This window comes from Ascaphus truei, chromosome 5, assembly GCF_040206685.1.
Source record: "Ascaphus truei isolate aAscTru1 chromosome 5, aAscTru1.hap1, whole genome shotgun sequence".
In the NCBI taxonomy this organism is placed as follows: Eukaryota; Metazoa; Chordata; class Amphibia; order Anura; family Ascaphidae; genus Ascaphus; species Ascaphus truei.
Window position 1 is genome coordinate 104,840,683 of NC_134487.1, and position 14,635 is coordinate 104,855,317.

A 14,635-nucleotide genomic window follows, 5' to 3' on the forward strand; every position below is an offset into this window, starting at 1 on the left:
CTACATTTATTAACAGTAGCGATCAAATAAAATGTGATGGGCCCACTGAGCGGAGCTCAAAGTAGTTGACTAAAGCTGCTACACAGTTACTGTCTGCTGGTGGTTTATCGTGGGGACGTAGTGGATGCATGGCTCCAGCAGCAGAATCGGGCTCCATCGTCTCGGACCACTATTCTGGTGTTGAAACCCTCCATAGTAAGTTACTTTCTGGATTACAGTCACATTAAGATAAAATGGTTTAATGCCAACTACATTAACAATCACCAACATTGTTCCAACAAACCTAAAAATCTAATAATTTAATAACCGCCTTAAAAATAATTGTTCCTTTATTTATAATTGTGTGTTGTTTCTTATCCAATATCAAATGAAATATCCAAAAAGAAATCTCTTGGCAGTTCATTTATTTATCATAAGGCAACATTACAATAAAGCTTCATCTACAGGTAAAGGCCAAACTAAAACATACTATGGATGGAGAATGGTAAAGTATTCTTGATCGCTCAATACTATCGTTTATTCTGACATACTCTAAAAACAGATTCAAATAGTAATTTCTTCAGCTACAGGTTAATCTATGCATGGCTTTGTTAGTATAAACCAATAATACAATTGAAAAATAACATATTCTCATCCTTGGAAAAGTCTGGGCACAAAGCCTATAACCTTGATGGGCTGCATTTTGCACCCAAAATGTTCTATAAACAAATTCACCTTTTCTTTCTATAAGTCAGCAGATTTCACAATTTCCTTACAAAAAAGATTTCGAACACATCTGACAAATCAAAATGGATCCTTACAGACAACATGGATTCCAAATCGCTTGGATTCCATTTGCACTTCTCTGCTAATGTAAATAAACCAGTTAAATACTGAGGGACAAAGTATGCAAATATTGCTAATTCTATCGAATGCTCTTTTTATTTCTTCATATTATTTATAGGCATATGGTTTCAGTGTAATGCAATTCATGTTTTCAAACGGTAAGGTCTGATTGAGCTACCTTGGCTGTAGTTTGGGATACTGCTTTGCTTCTCTTCAACAGGGGACTAGATGGTTAGCATATTGCTCTCGGCACACCACAGAAAATATTATTGCCTGGAGAATAAAGGATAGACGGTACTCCTTTAGAAAAAACTATTACTTGTTTGCTTGTTTGTGATGACTAAACAGGGGCGACCATGCAGGTTTTCACAAATGTATTGGTAAACCATTGCCACCTTGAGGTATAGGAAAGGAGTACTGTGTGTGTGTGTGTGTGTGTGTATCCTCTGAATAAGCAAAAATATTAGCAACCCTGTTCGAACTGGACAGTACTGCATGAGGTCACAAAAAACAATGATCAATCCTACCTGTTTCTTTAATCTTTTCAATACAAGTAACAGACAGTGAAGCAAAAGAAACCTTTGATGGAATGTCTGCTATGAGTTCTGATATTATAGTTATCATATCTGCAACGGAATTTCCTCAACATTACAGATTGAGATTTATCTCACAATCTGTTTTACTTGTGCGTTATTGCACACAGTTTTCATGAATTTGGAAAAATTATATTGGCCTCCTTGATGTAATTTGACACCAATTATTTTTTGTATTAAAGTGATAAGCATTTGAAAGCTTGCTTCTGTTTGGGGTATATTTTAAGCAGGTTATGTTAATGGATGGAAGGGCCACCAACCGTGGGGGAGAGCCAGAACAGTTGTCGCTGGCCTGGTGGCTGCGGGCGGCCCAGCGGTTGTGTGGGGCCTAGTTGGCACTGGAAGTAGGGCCCGGACCAACTTCTGCGTCTGGCTGCCAGGCCCCCTGCAGTTACCGGACCCTGACTCTCTCCAGCTCCTGCGGGCCTTCTACCTCTCTCCCCTCTCTTTTTTGCCGGAAGCTGGCCCGGACTTCCGGCCAGGCCCAGCTTTCAGTATGCACTGATACAAGGAGGAGCGAGATCTGTCACTTTTGGCTAGGGGCATTAGGGTCTGTGGAGTTAATACTCCATATTTTCCAAGAGATCATTTAACAGCCGTCCAATGTTTCAATCATTAAATCATTGTCAGAAAACGAATAAAACTTTTCATAATGGAGAGAATACTCAAATCTTGAAAATTCATTCATTACGTGTCAGACTGATTTTGTAATATATAATTAAATATACTCTGAAGTAGCTGCTATCAGCCCAAAACTCCCAATTAAGTCAATGCTAGTTTTTGTTCTATAAACGATGCAATCGGACGCATTGGAGATTATTGAATAAGGTCATAAGTATCACAGATTTTTTAGCATCTGCAGTCTCATAGACTTCAATTGAGTCTTAGTTATCACAGACAGTATTTTCCCATTATATTGACATTTGTTCAGCCCAGAAGCCCTAAATCTAATTGCTTTTGACTCTTGGAAGTTAACATCTGAATATCTCTTCTTTAGAGCGCTAATTTTCCATCAACTGACTGCCCACAGAAATGATCCATGGTCCTCTGACCTCCAGCCCAGGGAGTCCCAAGGTTGGAGGACTACATATCTGCTGTTTTAATGGTTTGGTTGCTTTCACGGTCTTGAGAGCACTTCCCTTTCAGGGCTGGGTTCAATCAACATATGAAATATAAGCCATTGCAGCAGGGCTGTACAGCTTACCAAAAGAATGTGCAAATCAAAAAGAATAGCAAACAATCCTTCTATACAGGATTCCAACACAGCATTGTCCCGGGCCACTTAGCTTAGTGCCCAGCAGACACTCACTGATTTGGAGTCAGTTACTCATTTTTAGTGACTGTAGAGATGTGGTGAGCGCACAGGGATAAGCATGAGATGATTTTTTTTTTATATATATATATATATACTGTATACAGTGGTCGACAAATCACCAAAAAATCTACTCGCCACCTAGTACCAAACGTGTGCTGCTTGGGCCAATAGGAGCTCGCCACGATGTTAAATCCACTTGCCCGGGGCGTGCAAATATAATATATATGTGAAAGTCAATACAAATTGAATAATCAACCATATACACGGGGAAATAACAAAATAATAGTCAGAAAGCTGATAGTAGCTAATAGCAGCTTTACCCACACGGGCATGTGTGAGTCACTCCTATCACAGTATCTTTAAATCACTCCTCCAAACGATTCCCATAGCATCTAGGATCAGTCTGGGGTAGTAATGGGTAACTGCAGATCCCTCTCATGCGGTTGTCCTTCTTTACACACTCCAAAATAGGGGCGACATCCACATGTATAGGTATTAAAAACGATACTTTATTAAAAATAAAAGTAAGTATACAGAACTTACATGTGGGTTAAACACATCCAGCCTCCGAAAACCTCTGTGTTAGCTCCTCTAGGATGCCCCCTGCGCCTGCGTCCAGTCGCAAGGCCTATGACAGAAGCTTTCCTCAGAGGTTACGGTGGCCGACAGTGCTCAAAAACAGCACAACTCCACCGACACAGGACTACGTGTTTCGTGAGTGCTCTCACTTCGTCAGTGTTAGGTCTTATATATGTAGCCCTCTTTCATTATGACTAGGCGGGTCTACGGGTGCTATCTTTACCTGCTGGCTCGCAGAGATCTAAGCCTGATCTATTGGGAGCCTGGGGCAACAATATAAGAACTGGCAGCGCCAACACTTGCCCAGGATCCCCAATACGTGAGATTCCCCTGAAAAAGAACAACAATAATAGCTTGCATATGTATATAACGTACTGCTTTACTTTATAGAATATACGCACACTCTATACATATAATATTTACACACCAGTGGCCGTGGCCACACGTCACTTTGGAATAGTGTCCTCCCACCACCATGTCCAGCGTGACCGACCAGTTCTTTGGTCACTTAACCTCCCAAGTGTCCCTAAAGAACCCACCACCCCAAGGCGGGATCAGCGCCAATAAGGTACCGGTTTGTTGGTGCACGTGTGTAATACCTGCCGGGCGCTCCAGCACCTCGGTAGCTGACACTTCAAAAAGGATCCGCCGATCCAGCAAAGTCTCTCACGATGAGTTCCCACCGCAGGGGTTGTCTCCACGTACTTTAACTCCGCAGTGTAGTCTGAGCCCAGACTTAGGCCGAGTCCATAGAAGGACAGGCCGTGCGGACGCTCCGCGCTGAGACCCTGCATCCTCAATGAGGATGCCTGGAGAGGGGGCTCACGCGAGCGTCCGCAGGCGTGCTGAGGCGCTGGATTTTTCAGCCAACAGCCAAGCTGTTTTTCAGAGCGCTGTCGGCTGAAAACATCTAATCAGCGCGGAGCAGCGTCAACGTCACAGCGCCGTGATGTCGGCGCCGTGACGTTGACGTCGGTGCGTCACGGGCGATTGGGCCAGCAACATCACTGCCCCGCCTCCCTCAGTCTCCCCCCGCCTCCGATCGCGGCCGCTGGCTCGCCTGCATAGGCATGAAATCGCTCAGCCTCAGCGCGGTCCAGCCCTGCTTCCCCTTATATGGCCCCAGCCTAAGAATGACAGTCTCCTCACCGCAGCACTGTGTCCCTGACTAGCACACTCTTAAAGGGAAAGGTCCCCACATAAAGGGCCTGTCCCTATAGCAACAGAAGCTGACTCAGGGCCCTAACTGGGGCCTAGGGGGAATACTGGCCTATGCAGTGGGTCACTGACCCCTGCACCTCCTCTCCCCTTGCTCTCCCAGCACCAACTGTCACCAACTGCCTGTTTTCTCCAGCGCACAACATTTATCAATATCAGAGAGCAGAGAGTTCTGACAACCCCATTGGCTGCTGTGACCACCTGGTATTCCAACTCCCTGAGGCTCATGGGACTTGTAGTCCCACACAGAGCCTTCCCTGGTAATGGCCGCTGCTAGGGATGCTCCTACACTAAATGGCTGCCTCTGCCTTCATGCACTGCGCATGCGCAACTCTATAATGGCCGCCGCAACGCTCGAACGCTAATGCACATGCGCGCACATTTCCAAAAGTTCCCGGCGACCGGCTCGCCTACAAGCCGCCCCCGCAGCACCTCCCGCGTAGGTAAGGGGAAACCGGAGACCTGGCTACATATACTTCAATGGAGTTTCACTTGGAAAAATCAGTATTTTTCCATTACAATGCCACTTTGTTCATAACCACCAAATCACACTCATTTTGGTTCTTGGTGGTCTGAATTTGCAAGCTGAATTGCTGAACTGCAGAGCTGAATTGGACTCCTAGTCCGCTGCTCTGAAATGTGATAGTAACATCATGACACCAATAGCCACAATTTAAAAAAAAAAAAATCTCACTGATTTGGAATGGATGGTCACTGGTTACAAGCATGGACAGTCTCATAGAAGGTATTCATTTGGATGCGACAGTGCTTATTGGGGGACTATCGCATAGAAAACAAAATAGCACAACTCTCATTCCTCTTCTAAAGGTGATTCATTGCCCTAATGCCCCAATCGGCACTATAGCAGTTTAATGACTAGTCCCCATACACTTCAATGGAATCTCACTGATAAAAACCAGTACTTTTCCAATGATAAACCGTTTGTTGACGTAGAAGCCCCAAAACGCAGATTTTGGTACTGTGGCATTCACATCTCTATTCACATGACCTACTGTATCTCTGCTTGCTATCCAATATCGCACTCCAACACAAGGACTTTTTGATGAATTTAGTAAAACTTTTGGGACACGTGCATGAGTCCACTGTTCTGGTTATAAAAGGATGCTTTGGTAGCTGTAATGTACATTTTTAAAATAAAAAAACATGTCTGTGTTTCTGGATACTTGGGCTCAACAAACAAGTCATATTAATAGTCCTCGAAATCTGAGCACTTCAATGGTTAATTTATAATACTGACGATTTTTTTTCCGCATCAACATGGAATTACCCCTCATTCGGGTTGCATGTCCAGTATTATCTTTATTCCAGTACAGAATGGCAATAAGGTTTGGGGTAAAATCCTAAGAAAGTGCCACCAAATTGTGTGCACTTTTTTACAAATACTATTAGACCTTCTTGAGTGTTGCAACCCCTGTTCAATCACAGTATTCACGATGAACATATTCATCGTTGGTTCATAACTACAGTAGTTGAACGCGCCACGTTTCCCGCCTCTAGGACGCGGTCTCTCAACGTTCTAACCCCATCTCGTTCGTTTATAGTAACCCATGTGTAAATTATCAGAAGTGCGCATGCGCAAACGTGTCTGGTGACGCAACTAGTGGGAGGTGCCGGTAACTGGCTGCCAGTGCGAGGGAGGAGCAGAGGCGCCATTTTTAAATTCTTCGGCAAGCTGAGTGGGAAGAGATGCGGCAAGTCTGTGAGTGTCGCTCATTTGCAGGGCTCCTGTCACTTCCCTGGGCTAGTTACACTGCCACGGCAGTGAGGCTTCTGTACCCGAGCCACTGGCAGTGAGTAACGGGGGATGTAGATTAACAGCCCTGTTTAGTTGTCAGTGGGGGCGCCACATGTCACATCATCTCTAGCAGAAGTGAGGGTCTGTTTAGCTGTCTCTTGTGAGAAGCAATGCAGAGCACGGAAGAGAATAAACATGTCCAGGGTTATTGCAACTGTAGCTACACATGCCAGCTCCAGGTTTAAAAAAAGAAATAAAATGAATGCTCTTGATGATGGGGTCATGTGCAAATCTCGTTTCACAAGTCATGTTTAGCTCCTCAGTACATCCTTTCCTTGATCACTTTCTGACATCTATCACAGTCTCCACTGCTGTATTTGTTTCCAATGTGGTGTTTTTCAAGTGAAACCTCCTTAGTGGCGCTATAGGGAATTTGGATGGGGCAAATGTTGTTGATGGTAACGAAAAAGCGTAACGGAAGTGACGTCATGCCCTGTTAATGGTTGTGTGTGCGCAGAAGCGGCCGCAGGGTGCTGCACATGTGCTGCAGCGGGGACACACACACACGTTAGTACAGGAATTCTCAGTGAGTATAAATATAGACGTGCAAATAGCACATTTATTTAGAAATATACAAAAAAAAAAAAAACGGGTGTGTGCCGAGCACGCACGTTCTAAGTCAAACTTCTTTGGGTTTTGTCACTGAAATTGTGTTTTGATTTTTATGATTTACATTGAATGAAAGACTTTTGAGAGTTAGGGCATTTAGATACTTTACTATCCAAAATATATGTATGTGTATATATATATATATATATATATATATATATATATATATATATAATCTTACTTTAGTTGTCATAAGTCAATTATATCATGTATTCAAAGTGATAGTATGGAAATTTCAACACAAAAATAAATTATACTCGTCTCTCATTGAATTAAAAAAAAACACCAGCATAAATACAATTTCAGTGACAAAACACAAAGAAGTTTCACTTACAATGTGTGTGCTCAGCACACACAACTTTTTGTGTGTGTGTGAAGATTGCTGATATGGGCACAGGCCAGTCTATATTGTGATATATAAAACCCTCCAGATTGGTGCTGATGCCATTAAACCAGTAGTGAAAACATGCCACTTTTTGTTTCTTTATTGCTGTGTAAGATGGTGTCTTGCTAATGTTAAATGCATGGCTGCCACTGTGTAGAAACTCCTATGTGCTGTGTACTGCGCACTGTACTGTAATTGTGACACGCTTTGAGTCTCATTGGGAGAAAAGCATTATGAAAAAGTTTATTATTATTAAGATGTAATATTGGGCACAGTGACAGATGGTTGTGTGTTGCAATGTGTGATTTTAACGTTTGTTTTAATCTTTTATCTGCCCCATTTCTGATCTTGTAATCTGTATTTCTTCCAATAGCAGAGACCATGTTTGGCTGGGCGAGGTGAGCTGGGGAGTGTTGTTATGGAGACATGATGCTGTTGATTGCTGTATAATCTGCTGGGAGTGAAGGAGAGCTGCTCCACTTAAACTTCTATGTGGAAAAGGATTGTGTTAATTTAATGCCAGTTATATTGGGTTAACATGGATAGTGATCACCTCCTGTGTGCTGCTAGAGGCGTTGTTCTCCACTCAATGTGAAAGGAAAAGTCGGCCTTAAAGATAATTATTTATAAAATCTTTCACCAGGAAGTAATACATTGAGAGTTACCTCTCGTTTTCAAGTATGTCCTAGGCATTGAGTTAAGATGACAAATAATACATGGTTACAAATACATAGTTACATAAGTGAACAGGGTATACATTATATACAATACATTGCATGCACAGTAAGGCTGAGTCCATGGTAACTGGAGGCGCGCTGAGGCTGAGGGAAAGCGGGTGCTTTCCCTGGCCTTAGTTCGCGCGCCGTCCGGGGGCGTGTCGGGGGGCGGGCCAGTGACGTCACGGAGCTGGTTCGCCCTCATTGGGCGACCCGCTCACGTGAGCACTCAAACTAGAAAAATTTTAAGACCTACGCCTCCACACGCCTGCGGACGCGTGCGCGAGCCCCTGCTAAAGCCGCTCTCATTGCGGCTGCAGGGGCTCACTGACGAGCGTCAGCGTGCCTCATCATTAGGCGCTGACCATGGACTCAGCCTTAGAGATAATATATATTATAGGCGTATGTAACAGTTACAGACCAGATTAAAATGTGAGACAGCTTTAGTTTTGAAAGAACTTAGACTGGTAGTGGCTGTGAAAGTCTCCGGTAGATTGTTCCAGTTGTGGGGTGCACGGTAAGAGAAGGAGGAGCGGTCGGATACTTTGCTGAACCTTGGGATCGTGAACAGTCTTTTGGAGTCAGATCTCAGATGATACTGTAAGTGCTGTATGTGGTAGGGGTGAGGAGCTTGTTCAGAAAGTATTTGAAGGCAAGACAGGAAAGATGAACTTTGCGCCTAGACTCAAGTGGTGACCAATCTAATTCTTTTAGCATTTCGCAGGGATGTGTGTTGTATTTGCATTGGAGAACAAAATGGCATATTGAATTCTAGAGGGTGTCAAGTTTGCTAAGGTGGGTTTGGGGTGCCGAGCCTTATATTATGTCCCCATAGTCGATAATTGGCATTAGCATCTTCTGTGCGATAAACTTTCTGACCAGCAGACTTAGGGAGGATTTGTTCCTGTAAAGTACACCTAGTTTGGCATAGGTTTTGGATGTCAGGGTATCAATGTGCATCTCAAATGTTAAATGGGTGTCAAGCCATATGCCCAAGTATTTAAAACTAGTAACAGGAGTTAGTGTGGTATTAGCGTTGGTTCTGATCTGGAGCTCAGTCACTGGATGCTTTAAAATTTTTGCCTTGGTCACAAATCCACTGTTACAGTCTTGTCAGTGTTTAAAACAGTTTTGGGAAATCCAATTTTCAAGTCTCAAAGTCAGATTGAAGTATGTGTTCAAGATCGGAGAGGCTAGGGCCGTGTGCATATAAGATTGTGTCATCTGCATATATGTGTATCGAAGCTTCCTTACAAGCTGTAGGAAGATCATTGATGAAGAAGAGTAGGGTCCCCAGAACAGAGCCTTGCGGGACACCACAGGTGATATCCAAGGGGTTGTAGTTAGAGCCTGAGAGACACATGTTGGGATCTAACTAGTATAAAGAATAAAGTGCGCAGCTAAACTCAACTACAAAGTTATAAATATGTGCAAAAAGCACATACCCTATGACTCATTCAAATTAGGATTAGAGAATTATAAAATGTATTAAACATACAGAACCATGACGGGTCTCGGAAAGCGTCTGCAGCTGTATCAAAAAGGGTGGCTCAACACTTTGTTTCTGACATGTTGGGATCTACATGATAGGTAGGAATTTAACCAGTTTAAGTCATGCTTCCCTATTCCAGAGCACTGGCGTTTGTTAAGCAAGATAACATGATCAACAGTATCAAAAGCCTTTGCAAAATCTATGAATACTGCACCAGTGAGTTGGCCGAGTTCCATTCCACACTGGATCTCATTGCAAACTTTTAGCAGGGTAGTTACCGTGGAGTGTTTGGGGCAAAGGCCAGATTGGAATTGGCTAGGGAAATTTATCTTGGTATAGTAATCGCTTAATTGGGAATGAACACATTTTTCCATGACTTGATGACATAATGAAAAATAAACATAAGCAATATTAATCTTGTTTTAAAACTTAATATGGAAATGTTTGATTTTTTTTTTTAATCTAAAGTTTAAGGCTGGTTTTATTGCTTTTTATTTTAACCTTCCTGTTAGTGCTAATGTGCATGTCATTACTTAGAATCTCTGGCTGCAGTGGAAGCACCATATGTTGTATGATTTTGTCACGCTGTGCTCACCACAAACAAGGTAGGACCCCGGAGCTGAGGTGGGAATGGGTATAAACACCATCCACAGCCACGAGGGCGCGTCTGAAGTGTAGGTTTGTCGAGGTACGGGTCGTCGTTCTACTTACCGGGGTCAGGGTAGGAGAGGTCCGGATCGTTGGAGGTACTATTAGCTGTGGTCAGGGTTGGAGAGTGGAGAGTTGTTGTCTGAATGCTGAGGTCAGGGTTGGAGAGAAGCGGATAGTCAGAAGTACGGAGGTGCGGAGTCCAAGGAACAAGCCTGGTCGGTACACAAACAAGGTTCGGCAAGGCAAGACTGTGGAGGCAGAATAGTGGAAAACAGCAACGTAACATGAACTATGCTCAGCCGATGTGCCAGTTGCACAGCTGATCATATAAGGAAGTGAGGGACCAAAGGGAGAAGGGGTGGAACGGAGGTGCGTCCTCAGCGGGAAATGGGATAGGTAGAGGTGCAGGAGACAGGTGTAGGCTACGAGGAGATTACACCTGTTGACATGGAGATTGTGTCCCCGGCAGGGAGCAGGGCGCGCACCCACGCATAGCGTTGCAGGGAGGAAGCGTGGGTCCCGAGGACGTGCCGTCAGGAGCGCGGAAGACGGAGAAGGTAAGGCGGGAACGCTGGCTCCCGGTTCCTTACAGATTTATAGGGGTAGGGCAGATTTAGGGACCTGTCTGAGACCTGAATGTGTTCATAAGTGTTCTTTATCATTCTTGTGCATGTAAGTATAGGGGAAGCTCAGCTTAGGTGAGCTACTGTAATAATGTTCTCCTCCCACAGAGGAAGTGGCATATTGCTATGAAACGTTGGGGGTTGTTGGTACAGGGATGTTTGCTAAAAAGTTGTAATAGTTTGTGATATCAAAATGTAAATTTTACTTTCATTGATTGCTATAGATTGAGCCCTGTTCCTAGGTGCTTAGTATTTCTTATTTTCCCTACTAAAAATTGAATTAACATATGCGAGTTTGCCTGGCCTTCTACATGTCTTAACCACTACAAGTATATACTTTTTGGTTTCTATACAAAATACATCTTAGGCTGCGCTTATAGTGCCTTGCGACGTCGCTCGAAAACAAAACAATTGACTCAGTCGCCATCGCTTATAGTAAGTGCGACAGCGACGGAGCGATGTTGCATCTGGAAAATTGGTAATCGGGTCTATTTGATGTTTTTTAGACAGTTGCCACATGTGACTGTCTCTAAACCAATCAGAGACCGTGGCCCGACCCCTCTGGTGACGTCGCTGCAAAGCAAATGACAACTTTCGTGGGTGGCGACGGGTGACGTCATTGGTCGCGTCACCGTCGCCAGCACTATAAGTGCGGCCTTACAAGTTCAAATGTCAACATACAGTATTGCTAGATCACAAGATGTCAATATTATTTACTATATTGTCTATCATAAAACAAATGTGCAAAATACAATTAAAGCTGTTTGTGACTTTGCCTTCCATGGTTGAATCTGCTTCAAACTATTAACAGACATTTAGAACGATCAGTATGGGATTACTTCCTAAAGAGCACCGTTTAGGAAATTATTGTGAAATTGCAATAAACTGACCACTTTCTGCTGTATACTGTAAAACATTCTGTACAATTTTACTTCAAATAAAAGATGGGTGTGTAAAAGCTCTCAAAAAAAGGAAAATAGGAAATAAAACCATTTTAATCAGTTCTTGTAAAACAGTGAAAATGTTACCTAGCCCCCTTTTGTGTTTTCCAATCTTCGTGTGGAGCATTTTGGTAAACCCAACCAAATACACAGCACAGAGAGATCATACATACAAGTATAGCAATTGAAAAACAATGTTTTTGTTAATGGCTAGCCTGTAAATATACCCACTTCCTTATACAGCACACTGGGCCATATATATTATCTAACTAGTGCTAATCCATAAAACCTCTTCCAGCACAAGATGACACCTTGCCACACAGAGTAGAACGCATGGCCCATATTGTAAATGGGCGTTAGTCATTAAAGTGCGATAGTGCCTATCGGGTACTACCTCTGGAAAATTTACATTAAATTGATTGGAAATATTGGTGTGGTTAGTGTCTAATTGACTCTATCACACTTTAATGAATAACTCCCAGTGTTTCTATATTGAAATAATTTGAAAACGGCCAGTGACGTCAATAAGGCAGCCACAATTATCTGCGCTTCATGCTATTGGCTCCCTGCTATCATTTCTACCAATAGATGGTTCTTAATTTGGCTACATTTACAAACTTGGACAGTTGAGGCCTCAAAGATTAACAGAAAAACTAAATAACAATTACAATAGCATGTAAAATACAGCAGGACTCTTCAACCAGACCACTTACCACAAGGATCCAGGGAGATTCTCTACCGGGTAGAGCTGCAACAGATTATTCTGGGCCAGTATTGAATATTATTTATTATACCTTTATTTACTACAAGGCATTCTTGCGTTTCTATTATAGTATCGCGTAACATTTGTTTGGGAAGCGCCCCATTTTTTCCCACAAGTTCTTCAAAGGGGCCAGATCAAAAAACATTTGGGAGTAGAAGGGCCATAAACTTATTGACCTGTAATTTTAGATGCATTTAAAGACTTCAAAATGATTATATTTCAACATTTTGTTAGCATTTATAATATCTGTACCATATATATTTACACTACCGTAACTTACGGTGCGTTTCCGTGTGAAAAATTACATTTGGCTGCATAAACTGTACTGTAACTTGTAATGTTGTCAACGTTATTTTGTTTCCAGGACATATTTGAAAACGATAAGTACTTTCTCCTGCTAAATATTTTATAAATGAAATATTTGTATGTACGTATATCTTTATATAGCGGCATTAATGTACATAGCGCTTCACAGCTGTAATACACGTGACATAATCGTATAAATAACAAATAATACAAATAACACATAATGGACAGAAGCGCTTCAGACATAAAGGTAATATTTAGGAAAAGAAGTCCCTTCCCACGAAAAACTTACAATCTAATTGGTAAGTAGGAAGAACATACAAAGACAGTAGCAAGGTGTCCTGGTAAGTGTCTGCAATTTATTAAATGTTTTTATCAGGAAGTAATACATTGAGTTACCTCTCGTTTTCAAGTACGTCCTTTGCACAGAGTTATGACAGATACATGGTTACATTAGGTGAACAGGGTTATTCACAGGGCTCGACAAATTATACAAAACGTCACTCGCCAGACAAGAAAGGGACTCTCCCTCCTAAAAAAGTGGGGTTTTTTAAAATGGCATGTGCTGCCTCTCTCAGCACTCCTTCCTCTCACACCTCACCTCCTTCCTCTCACTCCTCTCTCACCCCTTTCCTTCTCCTGTGTCACCCCTCTCCTTCTCCTCTTCCTGTCTCACCCCTCTCCTTCTCCTCTTTCACACCTCTCCTCTCTCTTTCACCCCCTCCTTCTCCTCTTCCTCTCTCACTCCTATCCTTCTCCTCTCACCACCCTCCTCCACCTCCTCTCACCTACCTAGCTTTGGAGGAGGATAGAGGTGAAAGGAAGGTGCTAGGGGAGTGGAGGGGAAGGGCATTCCTGAGGTGTGGGGCAGTCGGTAAGAGGTTTAAGGCGGGAGAGGGACATAAAAGGGATAGAGAGAAGACATCCTTGAGATGTCACATATTTGTGTGATCCCTAAAAATGAAAAATAAACAATATTTTATTTGTTGCAATAGACCACAGCAAAATAGTGCTCACTTTGCACAGGACAAAGTTGTTGTTTTGTTTTAAATTTATTTTAAAAATGAAGAGCTAGCAGTTACAGATAAAGTATTAATGTCATGGATACACTCTACGAAATTCCCACATGCTATATTTGAACAGATGAACACTTATTTTTATATCAATTTCGCCAAAATATAGAACTGCAGTACTATATGATTTCCCAAGTAATTTAATATACACAGTTCTGCAAGAAGGAAAGGAAACCGCTTCATAACTGTGTTCTTTTTAAGGAATAAAAGCCTTACACATGATGTCGCTGTTTTACAACAGTGGCTATGTATTGTACTGTATTTACTGGTAAAATAATCTTCCTGTAGTGTGTTTTTTATTTTTTTTTGCTGGTTGAGCAACAGAGTTGTTAGTTTTCAATGAAAGCTAAGGCTCATCCTTCACTATAGGAATTGTCTGACCCTTTTTGTCTCATCTTTCCAAGCTCATTACAATTTTACTATAATAACTTTATTGGTATTATTCAGTAAACTGTGATTGCAGATCCTGAAACGCCATTCAATACACTTTAGAAAAAAAATGATGCAGAGCTTGTGCAGGATTTCTGATTAGGTATAGCAATGTCATGGTTACTTCTTACTGTGGTCTAGCAACATTAATTGTTGCTACTAATTGATATTCCCAGGGCACAGATTTCTGAGTTTAAGAACAGCCTGGATCAGTTAGTTACTGTAAATGTAAAACCACAAAAAGACTCAAGGCAAACTGCCTGGTTTTTATAGATTGATGAAGACTTTGGGGTTAAATAGT

The 14,635-nt window shown here is 42.3% G+C and overlaps 1 protein-coding gene across 3 annotated transcripts in view; it reads left to right on the forward strand.

Moving 5' to 3' along the window:
- The first annotated feature begins 6,162 nt into the window (after nt 1–6,162).
- The window catches only part of CEP83 (centrosomal protein 83), a 33,899-nt gene continuing 25,426 nt past the window's right edge, over nt 6,163–14,635 (forward strand). For 2 of the 3 annotated variants that reach the window (XR_012801696.1, XM_075600410.1), the window contains exons 1-2: nt 6,183–6,250; nt 10,669–10,756. The gene's annotated coding sequence lies outside the window, so the exon portion shown is untranslated. Of the gene's footprint in view, nt 6,251–10,668; nt 10,757–14,635 lie in introns of all 3 variants that reach the window. The other variant, XM_075600411.1, reaches the window with a different exon arrangement.